Genomic DNA, 9,323 nt, shown 5'->3' with positions numbered 1-9,323 from the left:
GTGTGTAACCCGGGGGCTCAGTGAGATCAGACAGTGTGTAACCCGGGGTCCCAGTGAGATCAGAAAGTGTGTAACCCGGGGGCCCAGTGAGATCAGACAGTGTGTAACCCGGGGGCCCAGTGAGATCAGACAGTGTGAAAACCGGGGGCCCAGTAAGATCAGACAGTGTGTAACCCGGGGGCCAAGTGAGATCAGACAGTGTGTAACCTAGGGGCCCAGTGAGATCAGACAGTGTGTAACCCGGGGGCCCAGTGAGATCAGACAGTGTGTAATCCGGGGGTGGGCCCAGTGAGATCAGACAGTGTGTAACCTGGGGGCCCAGTGAGATCAGACAGTGTGTAATCCGGGGGCCCAGTGAGATCAGACAGTGTGTAACCCGGGGTCCCAGTGAGATAAGAAATTGTGTAACCCGGGGTCCCAGTGAGATCAGACAGTGTGTAACCCGGGGGCTCAGTGAGATCAGACAGTGTGTCACCCGGGGCTGGGCCCAGTGAGATCAGACAGTGTGTAACCCGGGGGCCCAGTGAGATCAGACACTGTGTAACCAGGGGTTCAGTGAGATCAGACAGTGTGTAACCCGGGGGCCCAGTGAGATCAGACAGTGTGTAAACCGGGGGCCCAGTAAGATCAGACAGTGTGTAACCTGGGCGCCAAGTGAGATCAGACAGTGTGTAACCCAGGGGCCCAGTGAGATCAGACAGTGTGTAACCCGGGGGCCCAGTGAGATCAGACAGTGTGTAACCCGGGGGTGTGCCCAGTGAGATCAGACAGTGTGTAACCCGGGAGTGGACCCAGTGAGATCGAACAGTGTGTAACCCGGGGGTGGGCCCAGTGAGATCAGACAGTGTGTAACCCGTGGGCCCAGTGAGATCAGACAGTGTGTAACCCAGGGGTGGGCCCAGTGAGATCAGACAGTGTGTAACCTGGGGGTGGACCCAGTCAGATCAACAGTGTATAACACGGGGGCACGGTGAAATCAGACAGTGTATATCCCAGTGCACAGTGATGGCATACAGTGTGTAATCTGGGGGTGGGCCCAGTGAGATCAGACAGTGTGTAACACGAACGTGGGCCCAGTGAGATCAGACAGTGCGTAACCCGGGGGTGGGACCAGTGAGATCAGACAGTGTGAAACCCAGGGGCCAGTGAGATCAGACAGTGTGTGTTCCAGGGGCCCAGTGAGATCAGACAGTGTGTATCTCAGCGCCCAGTGCGATCAGACAGTGTGTAACCCGGGGTTGTGCCCAGTGACATCAGACACTGTGAAACCCAGGGGCCCAGTGAGATCAGACAGTGTGTGACCCGGGTGTACACTGAGATGAGACTGTGTGTAAACCGGGGACCCTGTGCGATCAGACAGTGTATAACCCGAGGTCCCATTGAGATCAGACAGTGTGTAATCCGAGGTCCCAGTGAGATCAGACAGTGTGTAACCTGGGTGCCCAGTGAGCTCAGACAGTGTATAACCCTTTGGCCCACTGAGATCAGACAGTGTGTAACCCGGTGGCCCAGTGAGATCAGACAGTGTATAACCAGGGGGCCCAGTGAGATCAGACAGTGTGTAATCCGGGGGCCCAGTGAGATCAGACAGTGTGTAACCCGGGGTCCCAGTGAGATAAGAAATTGTGTATCCCGGGGTCCCAGTGAGATCAGACAGTGTGTAACCCGGGGGCTCAGTGAGATCAGACAGTGTGTAACCTGGGGGCCCAGTGAGATCAGACAGTGTGTCACCCGGGGGCCCAGTGAGATCAGACAGTGTGTAACGCGGGGCTGGGCCCAGTTAGATCAGACAGTGTGTAACCGGGTGCTAAATGAGACCAGACAGTGTGTTACCCAGGGGCACAGGCCGATCAAACAGTCTGTAACCCGGTGCACAGTGAGATCGGCCAGTTTGTAACACTGGGGGCCAGTGAGATCAGAGAGTGTTGAAACCTGGGGCCCAGTGAGATTAGACAGTGTGTAACCCGGGGGCCCAGAGAGATCAGAAAATGTGAAACCCGGGACCCCAGTGAGATCAGACGGCGTGTAAACCGGAGGCCCAGTGAGATCAGACGTGTGCAACACAGGTGGGATGTGCCCAGTGAGATCAGACAGTGTGTAACCCGGGGGCCCAGTGAGATCAGTCAGTGTGTAACCCGGGGTGCCAGTGAGATCAGGCAGTGTGTAACCCGGGGGTGGGCCCACTGAGATCAGACAGTGTGTAATCCGGGGGCCCAGTAAGATAAGAGAGTGTGTAACCCGGGGGCACATGCCGATCAGACAGTGTGTAACCCCGGGGTCCAGTGAAATCATGACAGTGTGTAAGCTGGGGGCCCAGTGAGATCAGACAGTGTGTAACCCGTCGGCCCAGTGAGATCAGACAGTGTGTAACCCGTGGGCCCATTGAGATCAGAAAGTGTGTAACCCGGGGGTGGGCCCATTGAGATCAGACAGTGTATAACCGGGGGGCCCAGTGAGATCAGACAGTGAATAACCCTGGGGCCCAGTGAGATCAGACAGTGTGTAACCCGGGGGCCCAGTGAGATCAGACTGTGTGTAACCCGAGGGCTCAGTGAGAACAGACAGTCTGTAACCCGGGAGCCCAGTGAGCTCAGACATTGTGTAACCCGGGGCTGGGCCCAGTGAGATCAGACAGTGTGTAACCTGGGGGCCCAGTGAGATCAGACAGTGTGTAACCCGGGGGCTCAGTGAGATCAGACAGTGTGTAACCCGGGGTCCCAGTGAGATCAGAAAGTGTGTAACCCGGGGGCCCAGTGAGATCAGACAGTGTGTAACCCGGGGGCCCAGTGAGATCAGACAGTGTGCAAACCGGGGGCCCAGTAAGATCAGACAGTGTGTAACCCGGGGGCCAAGTGAGATCAGACAGTGTGTAACCTAGGGGCCCAGTGAGATCAGACAGTGTGTAACCCGGGGGCCCAGTGAGATCAGACAGTGTGTAATCCGGGGGTGGGCCCAGTGAGATCAGAAAGTGTGTAACCTGGGGGCCCAGTGAGATCAGACAGTGTGTAATCCGGGGGCCCAGTGAGATCAGACAGTGTGTAACCCGGGGTCCTAGTGAGATAAGAAATTGTGTAACCCGGGGTCCCAGTGAGATCAGACAGTGTGTAAACCAGGGGCTCAGTGAGATCAGACAGTGTGTAACCTGGGGGCCCAGTGAGATCAGACAGTGTGTCACCCGGGGCTGGGCCCAGTGAGATCAGACAGTGTATAACCCGGGGGCCCAGTGAGATCAGACACTGTGTAACCAGGGGTTCAGTGAGATCAGACAGTGTGTAACCCGGGGGCCCAGTGAGATCAGACAGTGTGTAAACCGGGGGCCCAGTAAGATCAGACAGTGTGTAACCTGGGCGCCAAGTGAGATCAGACAGTGTGTAACCCAGGGGCCCAGTGAGATCAGACAGTGTGTAACCCGGGGGCCCAGTGAGATCAGACAGTGTGTAACCCGGGGGTGTGCCCAGTGAGATCAGACAGTGTGTAACCCAGGGGTGGGCCCAGTGAGATCAGACAGTGTGCAACCTGGGGGTGGACCCAGTGAGATCAACAGTGTATAACACGGGGGCCCGGTGAAATCAGACAGTGTATATCCCAGTGCACAGTGATGGCATACAGTGTGTAATCTGGGGGTGGGCCCAGTGAGATCAGACAGTGTGTAACACGAACGTGGGCCCAGTGAGATCAGACAGTGCGTAACCCGGGGGTGGGACCAGTGAGATCAGACAGTATGAAACCCAGGGTCCAGTGAGATCAGACAGTGTGTGTTCCAGGGGCCCAGTGAGATCAGACAGTGTGTATCTCAGCGCCCAGTGAGATCAGACAGTGTGTAACCCGGGGTTGTGCCCAGTGACATCAGACACTGTGAAACCCAGGGGCCCAGTGAGATCAGACAGTGTGTAACCCGGGGGTGGGTCCAGTGAGATCAAACTGTGTGAAACCCAGGGGCCCAGTGAGACCAGACAGTGTGTGACCCGGGTGTACACTGAGATGAGACTGTGTGTAAACCGGGGACCCTGTGCGATCAGACAGTGTATAATCCGAGGTCCCAGTGAGATCATACAGTGTGTAACCTGGGTGCCCAGTGAGCTCAGACAGTGTATAACCCTTTGGCCCACTGAGATCAGACAGTGTGTAACCCGGTGGCCCAGTGAGATCAGACAGTGTATAACCCGGTGGCCCAGTGAGATCAGACACTGTATAACCCGAGGTCCCAGTGAGATCAGACAGTATGTAACCTGGGGGCCCAGTGAGATCAGACAGTGTTTTACCTGGGAGCCCAGTGAGATCAGAGAGTGTGTAACCTGGGGGCCCAGTGAAGATTACACAGTGTCTAACCCCGGTTAGGCCCAGTGAGATCAAACAGTGTGTAACCCGAGGTCCCAGTGAGATCAGACAGTGTGTAACTTGGGGGCCCAGTGAGATCAATCAGTTTGTAACCTTGGGGCCCAGTGAGATCAGACAGTGTGTAACCTGGGGGCCCAGTGAGATTAGACAGTGTCTAACCCCGGTTAGGCCCAGTGAGACCAGACAGTGTGTAACACTGGGGCCCAGTGTGATCAGACAGTGTGTAACACTGGGGTCCAGTGAGAACAGACAGTGTATAACCCTGGGGCCCAGTGAGATCAGACAGTGTGTAACCCGGGGGTGGGCCCAGTGAGATCAGACAGTGTGTAACTCGGGGTTAGTTCCAGTGAGATCAGACAGTGTGTAACCCGGGGGTGGGCCCAGTGAGATCAGACAGCGTGTAACCCGTGGGTGGGCCCACTGAGATCAGACAGTGTGTAACGCGGGGGCCCAGAGAGATCAGACAGTGTGTAACCCGGGGGTGAGTCCAGTGAGATCAGACAGTGTGTAACCCGGGTTGGGCCCAATGAGATCAGACAGTGTGTAACCTGGGGGTGGGCAAAGTGAGATCAGACAGTGTGTAACCCGGGGCCCAGTGAGATCAGACAGTGTGCAACCCTGGGGCCCAGTGAGATCAGACAGTGTGTAACCCGGGGGTGGGTCCAGTGAGATCAGACAGTGTGCAACCCGGGGGTGCGCCCAGTGAGATCAGAAAATGTGGAAACCTGGTGCACAGTGAGATCGGACAGTGTGTAACTCGGGGTCCCAGTGAGATCAGACAATGTGTAACCCCGGGGTACACTGAGATCTGACAGTATGTAACCCGGGGACCCAGTGAGATCAGACAGTGTGTAACCCGGGAGCCCAGTGAGATCACACAGTGTATAACCCGGGGGCCCAGTGTGATCAGACAGTGTGTAACCCGGGGTCCCAGTGAGATCAGACAGTGTGTAACCCAGGGGCTCAGTGAGATCAGACAGTGTGTAACCCGGGGGTAGACTGAGGTCAGGAAGTGTGTAACCCGGTGCACAGTGAGATCAGACAGTTTGTAACACTGGGGCCCAGTGATATCAGACATTGTGTAACCCGTAGGGTGGACACAGTGTGATCAGAATGTGTGTAAAGCGGGTGCCAGTGAGATCAGACAGTGTATATCCCAGGGCAAAGTGATGGCATACAGTGTGTAATCTGGAGGTGCGCCCAGTGACATCAGACAGTGTGTAACCCGGTGGCCCAGTGAGATCAGACAGTGTATAACCCGGTGGCCCAGTGAGATCAGACAGTGTGTAACCTGGTGGCCCAGTGAGATCAGACAGTGTATAACCCGGGGGCCCAGTGAGATCAGACAGTGTATAATACGGGGGGCCAGTGAGATCAGACAGTGTGTAACCTGATGGCCCAGTAAGATCAGACTGTGGATGAACAGGGTGCCCAGTGAGATCAGACAGTGTATAACCCGGGGGCCCAGTGAGATCAGACAGTGTGTAACCTGGGGGCCCAGTGAGATCAGACAGTGTATAACCCGGTGGCCCAGTGAGATCAGTCAGTGTATAAACCGGTGGACCAGTGAGATCAGACAGTGGGTAACCCGGTGGCCCAGTGAGATCAGACAGTGTATAACCCGGGGGCCCAGTGAGATCAGACAGTGTATAACCCGGGGGCCCAGTGAGATCAGACAGTGAGTAACCTGGGGGCCCAGTGAGATTAGACAGTGTCTAACCCCGGTTAGGCCCAGTGAGATCACACAGTTTGTAACGCGAGGTCCCAGTGAGATCAGACAGTGTGTAAACTGGGGGCCCAGTGAGATCAGTCAGTGTGTAACCTGGGGGCCCAGTGAGATTAGACAGTGTGTAACCTGGGGGCCCAGTGAGATTAGACAGTGTCTAACCCCGGTTAGGCCCAGTGAGACCAGACAGTGTGTAACACTGGGGCCTAGTGTGATCAGACAGTGTGTAACACTGGGGCCCAGTGAGATCAGACAGTGTGTAACCCTGGGGCCCAGTGAGGTCAGACAGTGTGTAACCCTGGGGTGGTTCCAGTGAGATCAGACAGTGTGTAACCCGGGGGTGGGCCCAGTGAGATCAGACAGTGTGTAACCCGGGCGTGTGTCCAGTGAGATCAGACAGTGTGTAACCCGGGGGTGGGCCCAGTGAGATCAGACAGCGTGTAACCCGTGGGTGAGCCCACTGAGATCAGACAGTGTGTAACCCGAAGGTGGGCCCAGTGAGATCAGACAGTGTGTAACCCGGGGGCCCAGTGAGATCAGACAGTGTGTAACCCGGGGGCCCAGAGAGATCAGACAGTGTGTAACCCGGGGGTGGGTCCAGTGAGATCAGACAGTGTGTAACCCGGGTTGGGCCCAATGAGATCAGACAGTGTGTAACCCGGGGGTGGGCCCAGTGAGATCAGACAGTGTGTAACCCGGGGCCCAGTGAGATCAGACAGTGTGTAAGCCTGGGACCCAGTGAGATCAGACAGTGTGTAACCCGGAGGCACACGCCGAACAGACTGTGTGTAAAGAGGTGGCCCAGTTTGATCAGACAGTGTGCAACCCATGTGGGATGGGCCCAGTGAGATCAGACAGTGTGTAACCCGGGGGTGGGTCCAGTGAGATCAGAGAGTGTGCAACCCGAGGGTGGGCCCAGTGAGATCAGAAAGTGTGGAAACCTGGTGCACAGTGAGATCGGAGAGTGTGTAACTCGGGGTCCCAGTGAGATCAGACAATGTGTAACCCCGTTGTACACTGAGATCTGACAGTGTGTAACCCGGGAACCCAGTGAAATCAGACAGTGTGTAACCCGGGAGCCCAGTGAGATCACACAGTGTATAACCCGGGGGCCCAGTGTGATTAGACAGTATGTAACCCGGGGTCCCAGTGAGATCAGACAGTGTATAACCCAGGGGCTCAGTGAGATCAGACAGTGTGTAACCCGGGGGTAGACTGAGATCAGGAAGTGTGTAACCCGGTGCACAGTGAGATCAGACAGTTTGTAACACTGGGGCCCAGTGAGATCACACATTGTGTAACCCGAAGGTGGATACAGTGTGATCAGAATGTGTGTAAAGCGGGGGCCCAGTGAGATCAGACTGTGTATACCCGGGGGCACAGAGAGATCAGAAAATGTGAAACCCGGGACCCCAGTGAGATCAGACAGTGTGTAACCTGGGGGTGGGCCCAGTGACATCAGACACTATGTAACCCGGGGGCCCAGTGAGATCAGACAGTGTGTGTTCCAAGGGCTCAGTGAGATCAGACAGTGTGTATATCAGCGCCCAGTGAGATCACACAGTGTGTAATCTTGGGGTGGGCACAGTGTTGGCATACAGTGTGTAATCTGGAGGTGGGCCCAGTGAGATCAGACAGTGTGTAACACGAAGGTGGGCCCAGTACGATCAGACAGTGTGAAACCCAGGGGCCCAGTGAGATCAGACAGTGTGTGTTCCAAGGGCTCAGTGACATCAGACAGTGTGTATATCAGCGCCCAGTGAGATCACACAGTGTGTAATCTTGGGGTGGGCCCAGTGAGGTCAGACAGTGTGTAATCCGGGGGTGTGCCCAGTGAGATCATACAGTGTGAAACCCAGGGGCCCAGTGAGATCAGACAGTCTGTTACGCGGGGCTGGGCCCAGTGAGATCAGACAGTGTGTATCCCGGGGGCCCAGTGAGATCATACAGTGTGTACCCCAGGGCCAAGTGAGATCAGACAGTGTGTAACCCGTGGAGAATGAATGGGCCCAGTGAGATCAGACAGTGTCTACCCGAGTGCCCAGCGAGATCAGACAGTGTGTAACCCGGTGGCGCAGTGAGATCAGACAGTGTATAACCCGGGGGCACAGTGAGATCCGACAGTGTGTAACCCGGGGGCCCAGTGAGATCAGACAGTGTGTGACCTTGGGGTACACTGAGATCAGACTGTGTTTAAACCGGGGACCCTGTGCACATCAGACAGTGTATAACCCGAGGTCCCAGTGAGATCAGACAGTGTGTAACCTGGGTGCCCAGTGAGATCAGACAGTGTATAACCCGGTGGCCCAGTGAGATCAGACAGTGTATAACCCGGGGGCCCAGTGAGATCAGACAGTGTATAATCCGGGGGGCCAGTGAGATCAGACAGTGTGTAACCTGGGGGCCCAGTGAGATCAGACAGTGTATAACCCGGGTGCCCAGTGAGATCAGACAGTGTATAACCCGGGGGCCCAGTGAGATCAGACAGTGTGTAACCTGGGGCCCAGTGAGATCAGACAGTCTAGAACCCGGTGGCCCAGTGAGATCAGACAGTGTGTAACCCGGTGGCCCAGTGAGATCAGACAGTGTACAACCCGGGGTCCCAGCGATATCAGACAGTGTATAACCCGGGGGCCGAGTGAGATCAGACAGTGTGTAACCCGGTGGCCCAGTGAGATCAGACAGTGTATAACCCGGTGGCCCAGTGAGATCCTACAGTGTGTAAACCGGGGACCCTGTGCGATCAGACAATGTGTAACCCGAGGTCCCAGTGAGATCAGACAGTGTGTAACCTGGGGGCCCAGTGAGATCAGTCAGTGTGTAACCTGGGGGCCCAGTGAGATCAGACAGTGTGTAACCTGGGGGCCCAGTGAGATTAGACAGTGTCTAACCCCGGTTAGGCCCAGTGAGATCAGTCAGTGTGTAACCTGGGGGCCCAGTGTGATCAGACAGTGTGTAAGCTGGGGGCCCATTGAGATTAGACAGTGTCTAACCCCGGTTAGACCCAGTGAGATCAGACAGTGTGTAACCTGGGGGCCCAGTGAGATCAGACAGTATGTAACCTGGGGGCCCAGTGAGATCAGACAGTGTGTAACCTGGGGGCCCAGTGAGATTAGACAGTGTCTAACCCCGGTTAGGCCCAGTGAGATCGCACAGTCTGCAACTCGAGGTCCCAGTGAGATCAGACAGTGTGTAACCTGGGGGCCCAGTGAGATCAGTCAGTGTGTAACCTGAGGGCCCAGTGAGATCAGACAGTGTT

The sequence above is a fragment of the Pristiophorus japonicus genome, unplaced genomic scaffold (genome assembly GCF_044704955.1).
Source record: "Pristiophorus japonicus isolate sPriJap1 unplaced genomic scaffold, sPriJap1.hap1 HAP1_SCAFFOLD_71, whole genome shotgun sequence".
Classification (NCBI taxonomy): Eukaryota; Metazoa; Chordata; class Chondrichthyes; family Pristiophoridae; genus Pristiophorus; species Pristiophorus japonicus.
This window is presented reverse-complemented; position numbering follows the sequence as displayed.